This window comes from Bombus impatiens, unplaced genomic scaffold (assembly GCF_000188095.3).
Source record: "Bombus impatiens unplaced genomic scaffold, BIMP_2.2 scf_0142, whole genome shotgun sequence".
NCBI classification, from domain to species: domain Eukaryota; kingdom Metazoa; phylum Arthropoda; class Insecta; order Hymenoptera; family Apidae; genus Bombus; species Bombus impatiens.
The window spans coordinates 1,787,921-1,802,542 of record NT_176561.1 but is presented as its reverse complement, the minus strand read 5'-3'; the positions used below and the strand labels follow the sequence as shown (position 1 = coordinate 1,802,542).

General features: G+C 37.6%; 1 protein-coding gene across 9 annotated transcripts in view; it reads right to left on the bottom strand.

Annotated features, from left to right (window-relative positions):
• LOC100746173 (teneurin-m) overlaps nt 1–14,622 on the bottom strand; it is a 662,892-nt gene that overhangs the window by 35,373 nt on the left and 612,897 nt on the right. The window lies entirely within an intron of this gene.

The window sequence follows — 14,622 nt, the reverse complement described above, 5'->3', positions numbered from 1 at the left end:
TGAATTTGATGAAACTACAAAAAGGTAGCTCAATATGAAATCAGTAATCGTTTAGAGATTTAAAGATTCGTATAAAAATGTATAAAGTATCCGAAAGAAAGTGCTTATAACACTTAAAAAGAAAACAGATTACCTTAATCGTTTCATGAAAACATGAATTTCTACAAAGATCCGCAATTCAGCTTGTTATAATATCATATTATTATATTAATTTATTCACACAATTGCGTCAGAAATGACTGGAAAGACGCGTTTCGAATGCAAGGCTACGTTAAATCTACATTCATCTCAAAGAGTTTCAGGAAAAAAGAATCGAAATTCCATTATGTAGAATGTTATCCCGTACCGAGAGCAACGGTTCCATAAATTTAGTTTCTCGAGCAAGCCGAATAGAGAGGGTCGCAACTCATTTTTAGATTTCCTCGAAGTCGATACTCGGAAAGTGGAGCAGTCTCTGGGTTCTTTAAGTCGATTATAAGCCCGGTCAGATTCGAAGCACCCCCTTCTCTACCTCTCTCTCTCTCTCTCCCTTCCTCCCTCTCTCTTTCTCTTTCATTGTATCGAGCACAATCTAAAACGCCTAACAGACCAGAGCTCCCCGGATAGGGTGACCGTCGAAGAAACTCGAGCTGCGTTCTTTTTACGTTCTCTATTAGCCAATGAACTGGATCCTTTCGAGCCCTTTTTTACGCCTGTAAAGAACGTCCTTCTGACATTTGATCGACTGGTACGCAACAGGAAGCAGAGAGAAACCTGAACGAATAAAGAACTGGGTGCTCTTCTCCAAGGGTATGAGCAAGAAGGTACCAAAGAAGAAGCACAAGAAAAAAGATATGAAAAAGACGAGAGAATGTCGGATTTTAAACTTTTGCGATGATTAGGTGACACGCGTGCTTCTTCGAGTTTCGATCATGCTTTTAATACGTTGTACCTAGTTTCCACCATGTTCCGACATTTGGCAAACAAGGTTCGCTTCTTCAGGTTGAAACAGTTTCTATTGAAGACACCATCGAAACCGGCGAATAAGGAGAATGAATGTTGAAATGATTTAAGTCTATCGTACAATTAACTGCAGAATATTGACAGCAATAAGTGCTAGTTCGTCGAATCGTAGTTACCTTATCTTATGCTAAAAATGGAGTGGAAAAAGACCTTCACTCTGTAAAATGACAAAGACTTTCCCAATCTGCAACTAATCGCTCGTCTCTCACTTTTTCTTTATCCCCAACGATTTGTGAGGGAATTTCGATTCGTGCTCTGTTTGCACTACCTCACCCCTTCGCCCCATCGCCTTCAACTAAGAGTACTCGACCCTTTTACGAGCGAACTTTCTCAGTTTCGACATTTTCCCCCGAGGGGCGACCCGCCATTTTGTGTTACCAGTAGCATGCATCGGTTCACCAAAGAAGCCTCGGACATGTAAATTGCAATGACATCAAGCTAACGTCGAGGAAAATGAAAGAATGAGAACCAATGGTCTCTTCCACAAGTAATCTAATATTACGTACAATCGAAGCTTGAATAACTCGAAAACCTCTATACGACTACAATTTTTTTCGTTCTCTTCCGTTTCACTGCGGAAACCTCTTTGCGTCGATAAATAAACTTGCTTCATCTCGAATTATCTGCCGCGTTTACGAATGAATTTTATGAACTTACATAGAATTGTTTAATTATATTCTCTATATGTTTATTTGTTACGGTACAATGACCAACAATTTCTTTCTTTTTCTTCCGAATGGCGAATATTATATTTTGTACAAAATATATTTAGATACAAATACAGTATGCACGAGTAAATTTTAAGATCTGTCAAGTATCATTTTGTGTCAATTACTGTCATATTAGTAACGTTTAGTGTCATATTAATTGTTGTATATCTTAACCCAGTAAACTTTAATAGTATCGTTGATGTATTAATATTCCGATAAAATGTATAAAGATCGAATTAAAATAGTTTCAACCTTCGTATTCGGTATTTCGTCCTTAATACGTACGATACAAATCAAGAAATTGAAATAGAATCGTCAAAATCGGAACTGTTAAAGATCTTCCGTGTAGTTTTCTTGTACTTCTGTAGTATATTTACGTAGTTATATAGTATTTATATGTAGTATATTTTTATAGTTTCAAATACTATTTTAGTAATAATTTCTAATAATAAATGGTCTATTTCCTATGAAAGTTCCAAGTGTAAAATGCACTTGAAATATATATATATGTATCGTCGTCAATCTTTTCTCACATATAATGTCATGTACTACGAGTTAATTTTCTAATCCGAACAGTATTGAAGCTTTATCAAAGAATAATAGAAATAGAAGAAATTTGACAATTTCCGGGCTTCTGAAAATTCTTAAAAGACGCATGTAACTATTATTTTTAATATCATTAGGAAAGATTCGAACAGCTTCAACCTATCCCACAACAAAGGGAACACCAGTAGCATTAATCACACCGTATTCGTCAACTCAACAGAATCATCACAATACCTCTCGATCCACTTCCAAAATCTACAAGCCGCCATTGACATAACAGCATAAGTAACTTTGCGTCCAGGCATCAGGAGGCAAAGAAGAATAGCAAGAAGCCATCGAAGCAGAAGACTCTTCGCAGCACGTCGTTATTCTTCCTAATAGATCGGCGGGAGTAGTCATTGTGTCGGTCGTTACACGGTCGATCCTTTCTTCTCTGCCGATCGGGTCGCGTCAAAAGGACGAAAAGAGCAACGACGAGGACAGCAACTACATAAAGAATCAGCGCCAGGTCGACCAAGGCTACCTCACTATCCCGTAATCCAGGATGAGTCTCGTGCTATACAGACCGAGCACGTTGCCGAAGAATCTGGGTCCTATTGGTGAATCGAATTATGCTCGGTTACTTGAACCTACCAAGTCCTCTCTTTTCCCAGATTCAGTGCCATGGGCTCAGCCCTACAAAGACTCAGCAAGTAAGTCTCAAAAGTTTCAAGAGTTTACTTTGAAGAATCTAGAAGTGTATATATTTCTTCCTTATTTCTTAACTTCTTAATTTCCATAATTTATAGGTCATGGTGCGACATAGGCAATTTGTTTTCAGACTATACTTGTACTAATTTTTTGCTAAATGTGTGTTTGAAACAAGTATCTTGTATTTATATACATTTTTAAATGAATTTTAAATTTTCTCGATATAATCACGGCAGTCGCGTACCATTATAACGCTAGTGAAACTTGGGAAAGTTTCGTATAATACGCGTAATAATTCGTACAAAGTTTCTATTATAAACGTCCGAATGTTTCTGTGAATTACTACATAGGAGCTTGGAGCGTAGTTGATCCATCGGTGAACCTACTTGAGTTCATCGCTACTACAAATACAGGACAAACATGTTGCGGGAGAAGCTGAGTCCTATTGGTGAATCGAATTGTACTCGGTTGCTTGAACCTACTAGGTCCTCTTTCTTTAAAGATTCAGCGCCATGGGTCCCGTAAACGCGACGATGAAAACGTTAGAAAGGAAAAGAGGACCCAGTGGTCCCGAGAAAAAAGGATTTTGTTGAATGAGCGGGGCAAGGACGGTTGTTGTCGCACCGGGCCGCGTAATGGATGTGCGCCCATTGAAAATGCACGTCGAAACGCGTAACATAATATGGGGCGAGCAAGAGCCCATGTCTAATGGAATTTATTAGAGAAGGGAGCCTCCGCCAAAGATATACCTGAAGAATCTTTTCTTCCTTTTTCGCTTACGTTCGTTCCGCGTGGCATGCGTCTTCGATCGGAATCAAGAGCAAACGAAAAAAAGAGCGTCGTGATTTCTCTGTTGCTTTCTTGTTAGCACTTACGATTAGCTGTCGCGCGTAGAAATAGGTTTATGTGTGTTGTAGGTTAGGCGAGACACTTGGGATTACTGGTTTGATTTATGGTAATTGCGGCTTGGGAAAGTGGAGATGTTCCTATGGCTTTCTAAATGTTCGAATTTGTCTGACCAAATAACAAATGTCTCTGGCTTTTGTTTTATGTTTCGTTATTAATGAGCTTGATCGACTTGCTGATTGACTTCGCTCGTTAATTCTTAATGCTCGTTATCATAAATTCTCCAACTTCAAAAGAATGTCAGGATTTGCTCGAATCTTAATCTGGACAAATTCTGAAAAATATGCTCGCTTACAGAATCGAATTAATCTTTCCCGAAACACGTACTACTTTACCAACATCGACCGAGAAATTGCCTGTAATCGTGGACGTTTCGCTCCAATTTACCCTTCGACAAAAATCGAAAAGTACAACAGAGGGAGAGGAATTGTAAACCTTCGTCGATGTATACCCTATTGGTTAAAAAAAAAAAAATCACGAGAGTGGGCGTTCGTGATAAAATTTCCGAATAAACTCTACAGAGCGTGGAATTAATTTTTGTAGGAAATCGTGGCCAGTGTTAAATCGTTCAGAAGTAAAACGCGACATGGAGGAAGATGGTAGCGTAACGTTTACCGTTGGTACGATGGGGAGAAGTGAGCAAACGATTGGGATCCCTGGTCACGTATCACCAGACCGAAATCGATGTATTTTGGGGAGTGGAACGGAGGAAAATGGACAAGGGTTAGCCTCGTGTCTGGATTAGCTTTCGAACCGGAACGAATTAATACTAAAACGAGTACGCCATGGGGGAAAAAATGTGTGTACGCGTAAGTCTGGGTTCCCGTGTACCATGGGAATCGCGATCCCGAAACGAATTCGTGTAATAGGATCGAGATCATGGACCAACAGCATACCGAATGCAACTCGCAATTGCGTATTATATACTACGATTTGTTTTTTGTCCTTATTTTTTTTTAGAGTAAGGTTATTCAAAAAATGAAAGGTGACAATTATAAATTGTGATATGATATGTAATCGAGAGCATTTTCCGTGGCTTTTTAGCTCTTTGTTTCTTTTTTTGTGGATAATGAAAGATGAAAGAGTGGATGTGTATTTGTTAATTAAGATAATCTCGTGATAAATGAAACAGATCCTAGATGCTAGAAATCGAACACACTTCAAAAGTGGCCTGACATGCGTCGTATTGGCTGATAAAAGGACCAGAAATATTCTTTCGATAATATTTTCATAGAGGGTCTGCGTTCATGCCTGTCTGGATCCACCAGAATATAATTATCTCGGCACGAGGCAGGATATAATTCACATCCTGCGTCAGAAGCCCTTCCGGATGTACGTTTTCAGTCGGGACACGTCGATCTTGTCTTTTTACAGACACCACCACCTTCCCTTCTCTCTTTCTGGAAAGTTTCGGTGTCGAAGTTGGAAACTTTGATCGACTTTGATCGGTTGCTTCGAAAATTTACAGGCCAGGTTATTCACGTTATTCGAAGGTTCATTTTCAAATATATACCCTTCCTTCGACGTGATTCGAAATATGAAAAAAATAGCTTTAACATATAATACATAATTTAAAATAATATATTCTCTTTTTACTAGAAGAATAAAATAGTCGTAGATAGTTATGGAAGATAGTAGAAATTACAAAGTCCTATTTATAGTTGTTAGTCATGGTGGTTCGATACGGTGTTCAAAGCGATGAGACGATAATTTATTTAACCACTTAACGCACGTACCCGTAACATATAAAAATTGTTTTTAATTTAGTCATAGATCTTTGCTCATTCAAGATTTTATATAGCAGAATACCCATATATTTTATTAAAAGATATAGATATACATTGTAGACCTATTTGCATCGTCTGCTGGTTTTTAATATGAAAAATTTAATTTATGATCTTGAGAACTACGACATTTTATACATATACTACAATATATATCTTATGGAAAATATATTGTGTACCTGTCTGCATTGTAAGTTGTTTTTTCATTATAACAAGATTTAATTTATGGATGCAAGAGCTACAATACTTTATACATACATTGAAACGTCTATATATTTTACAAAACAATATGCTATATATTTTTGTGCATTGTCTGTTGTTTTTTAAGAAATTTAATTTATGTATTTTATAGTAAAAATTTACATCCCATTCGGCGCAAAAGAATCCTTTAGATCATGATTCATATGGTATTCGATGTTTAGATAATTCAGCACGACAAAGCTCGGTTTTGGTGGCCATAGTAGGTTGGGCCGATTTCGATGGTAAAAAATGATTCTCCTTTTGTGACCGTTTCAATCGAACGAGCGGCTCTCGATAGCGCCACTTTAGTCGGCTCTGGTATATTTCATCGAAACGCAATTCAATTACGGCAAATTGATATAGTAGCCAGCGCGCGTTGCGCTGCCGGCAAATTTTCACGAGAACTTTGGAATACTAACCGATCAACCGTGTTCGCGATATTATTATACAACTAAATGTCGTGGTGTCAGCCGGCCCATAAATTATCGGCCACCCGTGTATTCTCACATAATCCTCGTATATTTCAATCACAATCGTTTATTTAAGCTGTCTAATACCATCTTCTTTGACCGATTTACTCTAACTCTTGATTCCACAACAAAATGCTAAGTATTATTTCTCATTATTTTATACTATATATTTTACTAGTATAATTGTTATTACAATATTGAATACGTGGATTCTTCATATTAAGATTTCGTATAAGATAATCATTCTTAAAGTCTTTAATAAGATCCTAATATTATTCAAGTTTCAAATGAGATAATAATTCTTAAAGGTTACAATAATTTCCTAATAACATTTGAAGCCTACTTAACTCTTCCTAAGTGTCCCAATACTCATGAACACGAATATATATAGAGACAGAGACACGTATATTACAGCGTGTTCAAGGCGGTGTACGCGCGCGCGAAAATGTACGTAGTCGAGGATAAAGGGAGCGAAGAACGAGGGTAAAGAACCACCATAGCGGCCTCTACTATCCCTTCCATCTCTCTAACCTTCCTCCAGCACCCTCCCCTCACGGTTCACCTCACCCTATCTCGAGCTTTGGCCAGGCAACGCTACCACCATCGTTGCCCTCCTCTGGCTTCCAATTAAAATCCTTTCGTCCATCACAGCCCTGCATTCTCTCTCTCTCTCTCTCTCTCTTTCGACACTTCTGCCCCTCTTTTTCTATGGCCATGCAACGGACGGCAGTACGCCCTTTCATTTTTAAAGATTTTTCTCCTCTAACGCCGGCAAGTCGAATCGGAAAAAGAAGTCGAGAGGACTTTGCGCCTCGGTCACTCGGAGTTTACGCACGTTTCTATGGAAAACACGTTGGATTTTTCAGTTCTTGGCTCGATCCAGAGGACGTCTTTCGGTTGTGCGTTGTTTGAGATTAATTCCCACAGAATTGGAAATTTCGAAAGGTAATTGAAATATTATTATTGCAATGGTCTATAAAACAATTTATGAGACACTCCACATTGGAAAAATGAATAAATCAGGCAAAGGTTTTTGAAAAACACAAAAACTTGATTCAATTGTTTATCTCTGAAGGCAAGGGAAAAGATATCTTCATAGAAGATACAAAGTGTATTTTGCGAAAAAGAATTTTGCGTGTAAGAATTGGAACACTAACTGGTTTTTAGCAACGGTATATGAACATTAGCGAAATGTACAAATTAGTGAGAAATTAATAACAAATAATAAATTTTAGTTGTCCGTTTGAAAACTTGTGTAAAAGCAACAGTATGTATAACTTCAATGCGCTGTTTATGATTGACGTATTGATAAGTGGTTTATGCGTGGTTTCCGCATACGTTTTATGTATACATCAACGGGTGCACACGTGAACATGATTGCGTCGTCTCATTCTCTCTCTTCATCGCCAATTCTTCCATTCTCGTCTTTCTCGTTCCTTAAACTGTGTAGAATGGCGGCAAGGGCGGTCGTTTTTTCAGCGAACAAAATGGAAACTCGACGGGTTCGAGAGACGGATCTCGAGAGTGACTCGTTCCCTGGTTAGGGGAGGAAAAAGGGCTTAATTCGTTTCCCATTAGAATTTACGCGCCACGGGAATGAAGAGAGGCTGCGAAACTGCCGGAGAAAGAAAGTCTGGAGGGTGGAAAGAACGGATAGAGAGAAAAAAAAAGGGAGTTCGAATCTTTCTACTTTTCTTTCTTCGCGTAACAACCATCGAATTTTGCGGCGAGGAAACACCGCGGAAAATAAAATTAGCTTTATCGATGCGGCGCACACGAGTGTAAGATAAAAGAAGAAGAAACGAAGGTTCGAATCACTGTTTCATGCGAAAAATCGAGGGAAATCGATGTTGAATTATCTATTTTATGCGATTCGCTTCCCGATAGTCACGAGAGATCGATAGCCAGAAATGTTATAGTGTTCTTGCTTTTTCGGAAAAGAATGTCATTTATATTTTGACTAGGATTGTTACTACATCTTAGAATTTTAAGAAGCCTCTAGTATAGTTTGACTTTAATATTGTATTTTTGAATTTTAAGAACATACTTTCCCTTGATAATTGCTTCAAGACAGAGTCATATTCATAAGTTCAACAAAGATTGAATAATTCACACAGTTATTTCAACTTTATCGCTACTTATATCAAACAACGGCCAGAAGACAAAGACAGCGCGTAGATAGCGCAAAACGTGCGAAAAGAAGGAGGTATAAAAGTAATAACGTTCCATTTCACGAGTCAGTAAATTCTAATCGAGGATCGTTAATCGGCGATGAGCGGAAGTCGAGCGTGCTGCAGGGCACGTTTTTTCCTCCACGCTTTCTTTCTTTCACCGCGTTGAAACCGAGCGGACGCGTACACAGACCTTCAAGATCCCCCAAGACGCGCACTTGAATTCACACGGACCGGCGCTCCTTTGATTTCGATCCCCTTCCATTTTCCAAAGAAAAATTCCTCGCGGGAACACCAGCAAACCATCACTTTTCCACGGTCCATGGCTTAGATCTTGCTTGTAGAGGAAAAAAGATGGTGGAAAAAGAGAAAGAACAGGCTCGATGTCGTATCAAGCTGCTCCACTGAACGTCCACTCAAACGCGCGTGCTTCGACGCATCTGATCTTCAACGACCACCGCCTTTTCGTGTCTTTTTATAAGGTGTTAGATAACAGTGAGACAAATTTAAGTTTAGTAATCGGAACAGACCAGAGAAATGCATATTTTTCAAGTTATAAATAATCGTGAAAACTGCTTTTTCTTAGTGGATCATAAATATGATTATACGTAAAATATGATACTAAAGATGGAGATAATGAAAGAAGTCTATGGACAAAAATGTTGTCTGGGTTATAATCATAGAATTAAATAAAGTCAATTAGTTGATGAGAAAGACACAACTTTTTGAAACACGCTCTACTACACCTTTCGTCTGTCTCGAACGCGTTGTTTCCGCGCAGCACATAAATTCCAATGGGAAAGGAATTAAGCTCTGGCCCATTTCCCCGTGGACTCTTGCGCTTCTGTTCTCTACGAACGCTTTCCTAGCATGAATGGTAGGATATATCATTCGATTACCAGACTGCAGAAACGTGCTACTCGTTTTGCACCCTCTTTCCTTTTCCTTCTCGTTCGTTGCTTATATTTCAGCACGGCAAACGAACATTCATTTTTTTCATCTTGAGGCATTATCGGCTCGTTAAAGGAGTTATTACGAGCGGCCAATCGTTTATCGGCTCCTCTCCAACTCTCTTTCAAGGCATTGTGAACCGCAGACGATTCGTTTGCGAGCACCGCGTTCCCAGAATCTCGAGTCGAGATGATTTTCACCAAAGAATTCTCCGTTTATGGCTGTTTTATGCGTGGAAATGTGCTTAAGATATTAGGAGATAACGTTGCGTTAACGCAACATTTCATTTCGAATTCTTTTTCAGTCAACTTACGATTTCTTTAAACTGCGCCGGTTAAAGTTTTGTACGCTAATACAACTATATCATACATACACAAGCTTATTAAAAGTATTCGAACACTCGCATATTACGAGTGTTATACAAATATTTTGAAATTTTGTTATCGCTGTTATGAGACTCGATTAGCATGATCATATTGATAAAGTTTGAAATAAATTCGAATATATGAAAATTGGAAATCACAGAAATATTCAACTATTAACAATGAACTATTTAAACAGTGAATCAACAAGAAGAAATATAAAAAGATTAAATAAATAATATCAAATGGGAAATAATTCTTAATTTTTTTTTCTTCAATTTGCTTGTTCGCGTTTTGCTCATGGAAGTATGATAATTCCATTGTTCCGGTGAGGTAAAATTTGTACGTTTTACAACTGCATTTATATTTTGCGATTTACACGAGAAGCCAGCTTGGTTCCGCGTTTTTCCGCTGACTTTCCGGCGTGTAACAGCGCGTGTTTACTTGCTGTTTAGAGTGTACAGCATATGCGCGCCCTTCATAAACAAGCGTCTGTTTTATCGTGACGTGAATGCGCGTCCTTCGTAGCGAAAGGATTTAAAAAAAAAAGAGAAAAACGAAATATACGAAAATTAGTTGCACATCGATCCAATATTTTTAGTTTTTTTCTACAACAGGATTTTCACGTTCTACAATATTATATTATATTATACTATAAAAAGTATTGTATCATTTTACACAAGTATAAAGTCTCCATTTCGAAATATTTATTAATGGTCACACTATATAATTTTAACAAATAATTGTCTCGAAAATCTTAATCTTTAATTTAAATTAATTTAATAATTAAAGAGTTTAATCGAAAATTCTAATCTTAAATCTTAATTCGTTAAAATCTCATCCAAGCGAAATTCCTCCCATGGAAACGAATATAATTTTCTATGCAAGAAACACAAGAATATTATTATTATACTTGCATTGAATTATTTAAAAAATTAGGTTTCTTAATAAATTATCTACTATATTTGAACATAGAGATATCAAAATCTTTTATGGATAAAAATACCAGGAAATTACTATACCTACAGCAAATTATTTTCAAAATTAGGCTTATTACGGATCCATTATCTTTATTATCTCCCAAATATGACAAAAGCTTCCTTCTAACCGTAAATAAAAAAAAGGTTGTTCCACGTCTAAAATCACAGAGCAAAAAGCATCGACAGGATCCAGGAGAATACTCGCAACTCCCAGAACATAATTCCCTACGTCATAAACGAGCGTCGGAATAATTAATGCACGTGTGTACTCTTTTTTCACGACCTGCGATGTTACAATGACGTGAGAAACTGAAACATCACCATTTCAAGAGAGTCGTGCGGTTCGACGGTCGTTCGTGTGCGAGAAACGTTAACACGCATCTTCTTTCCGTGTAAAATTCAGTCAACGGTTGACTTTTTGCATTTTCTAACCGAAAACCAGGCAGACTCGTTCCGTCACCCACGCGATCGATCATTATCGCTGAACAGATCGTATTCACGACAGCTGAGAGTCGATCGTGCTGACCGATTTACAGCAAATTATCATAATCCAAAGGTTTTTTTTTATTTGTAAGAATTTTACAATCAATTCTCATTGAGAATTATAAGTAAATTATTCTGGCGTAGTACTATAATGTAAATAATGAGTGATTATCGTATGCTTGATTCTAGCTGAATCTAATGCTTAAATCTAGAAATAATTCAAAGATTTTTAAAGATTATGGGACATTGAGTGGTTTGCTTTCGCGACCTTGAAAGGATGTCACTTATGGTTGGGCGAATTAGAAATACTTAGTTTCTATTTCTCGTGGAATTATGTTGTACGCTTTTTCGATATTGGATCATTGAACGTCGTGGTTTCCATTTAAAGGCCGTAAAAAGAAATTTATATATTCTGAATTTAAGAAATTTGTGGATGTATGCGATTTTATGAGGAAGACTTAGAAGACTCTTCTTTTAAATCGAAAGATATGTATATTTGATGCTTTAAAAATACATCTTGATTGGATAAACTGAAAACTTAATAAAATCCATAGAATTATATGTATAACAATATTTGAATAACTTTTCATAATTAGTATTTTTCTAAGTATTTCTGCACGTTGCGAAGTAAAATACTTTGCATTTGAAGAACCATGTATTTTATCGAGATACTGATCAATTATAAAAAGTATAATTAGATTGCTGCTTAAACGTTCTATAAAAATGTTGTATTCTCTTCAACGAAAATATAAAAATCCATCGGAGCGTGGATTATTGTACCCACTGAAAAACATGTAAAACAGGTTATAGAATCTCGGAATTGCGAACGAGTAGTTTCGTAGTGAATCGAAAGTGATCGTAAAAAATAGGAACACGATTCGCGGATGTTCGAACGAAATGGTTACAGTGGTATTCGTGTCCTTTTGAGGAGCGATCTGACGCGCTGAAAAGCGCCAATCCATGATTCCAGCCTCCCACCCACGCAGCAGCCCTGACAGAGTCGACAAGATCGTTTTGTTTCAACGAGCAATTTATCTGTTCCCCGCCCTCGTAACGTGAACATCCTGAGCCCACAACAATACTCGGGACACTAACGACGCACTACGTCACGGTTCAAATTGTTGACGCTGCGACCATTCGATTACTTTTCGTGCAACGCCATACGTTCCCATTCATAAGTATTAGGACATCTACAGAAAGTGTGATTAATCTCAAGATACGATAAATCTTGACGCTTCAAATACTTCTAAAAAGGTGTTTGGAAATTTGTCTCTGCACTTGAACCTCACCGACTCAATTTTCTCCTGTTTGTGTCAACAACAGCCAACAATCTATTGTATACCTTCCATATTCTTCAGCTGCTCCGATACGATAGTATTTAATCGACGTTCGAATCGCTACACTCATTCGCTATATGTATAGAATCAGTGTGATATGGCAATTCGTCGAGCATTCGTCCGATCCTATACATAGAGCATTATAATCGGATACACCTGCCACGTGTACTAATACCAAGGCATTCATCTTCGATCTAGCTAATCACGTTCCACTCGACGAAAAGCGAAGTCAAGCGTTCCTTGATTTCGACATAGATATACATAACGCGTTCGATTCCGCAACGGTGTCAATGACGATCGATACCGTTGATTTATTTGACCGTGCGGTGATAACCTGTGATTGGATAACCTTAGTGCGAAAATTAATCGCAGAGTACAGATCATATAGGCGCGATCGACTTGTCCAATCTCAGAAATGGTGTCCCTGCTTGATCGACTGTATCATAAAACACAGCTAATCGTTCCGAAATGCGTGTGAAATATTCAGCAATTCAAATGAATTTAGATAATCCTTTTCGATTTGTTTGCTGATGTTTTTAATTCGAAATTTAATATGAAATTATGTTAGCAATCATATCGTGCGAATAATAATTCTAGTGACATAATGATCGTTATTGACATTACTTTCGATCCTTATAAATCCGTGTTACGAGTCTGTGACAAATATTGTTATATAGTAAGAAAAATATAAAACAGGAAAATAAAACGTGAATTACAGAGATCATGAGAAACTGTTAAAAGCGATAAAAATAATTCTTTAGTTTGCTGCACCTCAGCAAATTTATTGATCGAATTCAGATTTTAACAGCTTAAATTACCACTACAACAGGCAACTTTCCCTCACCATTACAAGTCATGAATATCGCAACAAAATATTGCTCCTGTATTTCGCTGTAGTCTACTCTGTATATCCTGGTTCGAAAACTCATTCACCGTTTCATCTGGTTGGAAGTAGACCAACGATTCCCATTTTCCGCATTCATAAATTCACCATCTGAACGTGAAACGACACTGGGCTCTGGGTGTATTTACGAGGATACACGATCTGTGCGGAATTAATTAACGGAAATGCGTGGGCGTTAACGAGGTGAGTGTGCTTTTGACATCGGCACTCGTTAATCGGTACCATTAAGAGTCGATAGAGATCGTCGATAGGCTCGATCTCTCGTTGGTCCGAGGTTGCTTTCGCCTCGTATGTTATCGTCTTATAATATCTAGGTACCGTGATCGACCCACCTTGGTTCGTAATCCGGTGATATAGAATCTGAAAGCGCGGACCAACTATTAATTAAAGCATTTCCGATTCGTGGAGATCGCCTCGTTAGTTCACGTACGCGAAGAAAGCCATGATTTAGGGACTTCTCTCTTTCTCTTTCTCTCTCTCAACTTTCCAAATTATCAGTATCTATATAGGCGTAATAATCCCTCTTAATGTGAATAAAAGCTATTATTTCACAGGAATTCGTAATGTGAATGGTTAGAGAAATATCGAGATGTTGGAGATGGTATTCGGTAAAAATAATAAAAGAGTATTTTAGATTAAAAAATTAATTCTTCTGATATGTGTAAAATGAAATTTTTCACCGTTAACGTTATACAATAAAATATCCGAAGTTTTGCTTAACTCCTACTCTTTCAACTGTATCCATGAAAATATGAATTTACATAAAAATCCGCAGTCTAACAATAATCACACAAGAAGGAAAAGTTAATGAATTAACTGAAAGATTTATAAAAAGAATACCAAAGTGGCCTTGAAATGTAAAACGCCTAAATATGAGTGAACAAACAAACACTTTGCCAAACTCTGTGAAACGAAACACCCAAATAATAATCGCCCACTTCATATCCATTTTCCATCCGCTCAGAGACTATTACAGGGGGTTAGTTGGTAAAGTCTGGCTAACTTCCTGTTCCGTGTCGCTCTGCCGGTCCATTGTCTAGACTGGCGGCAAAAGAGAAGCTATTTCTTCATGAAGACACGGTGGCC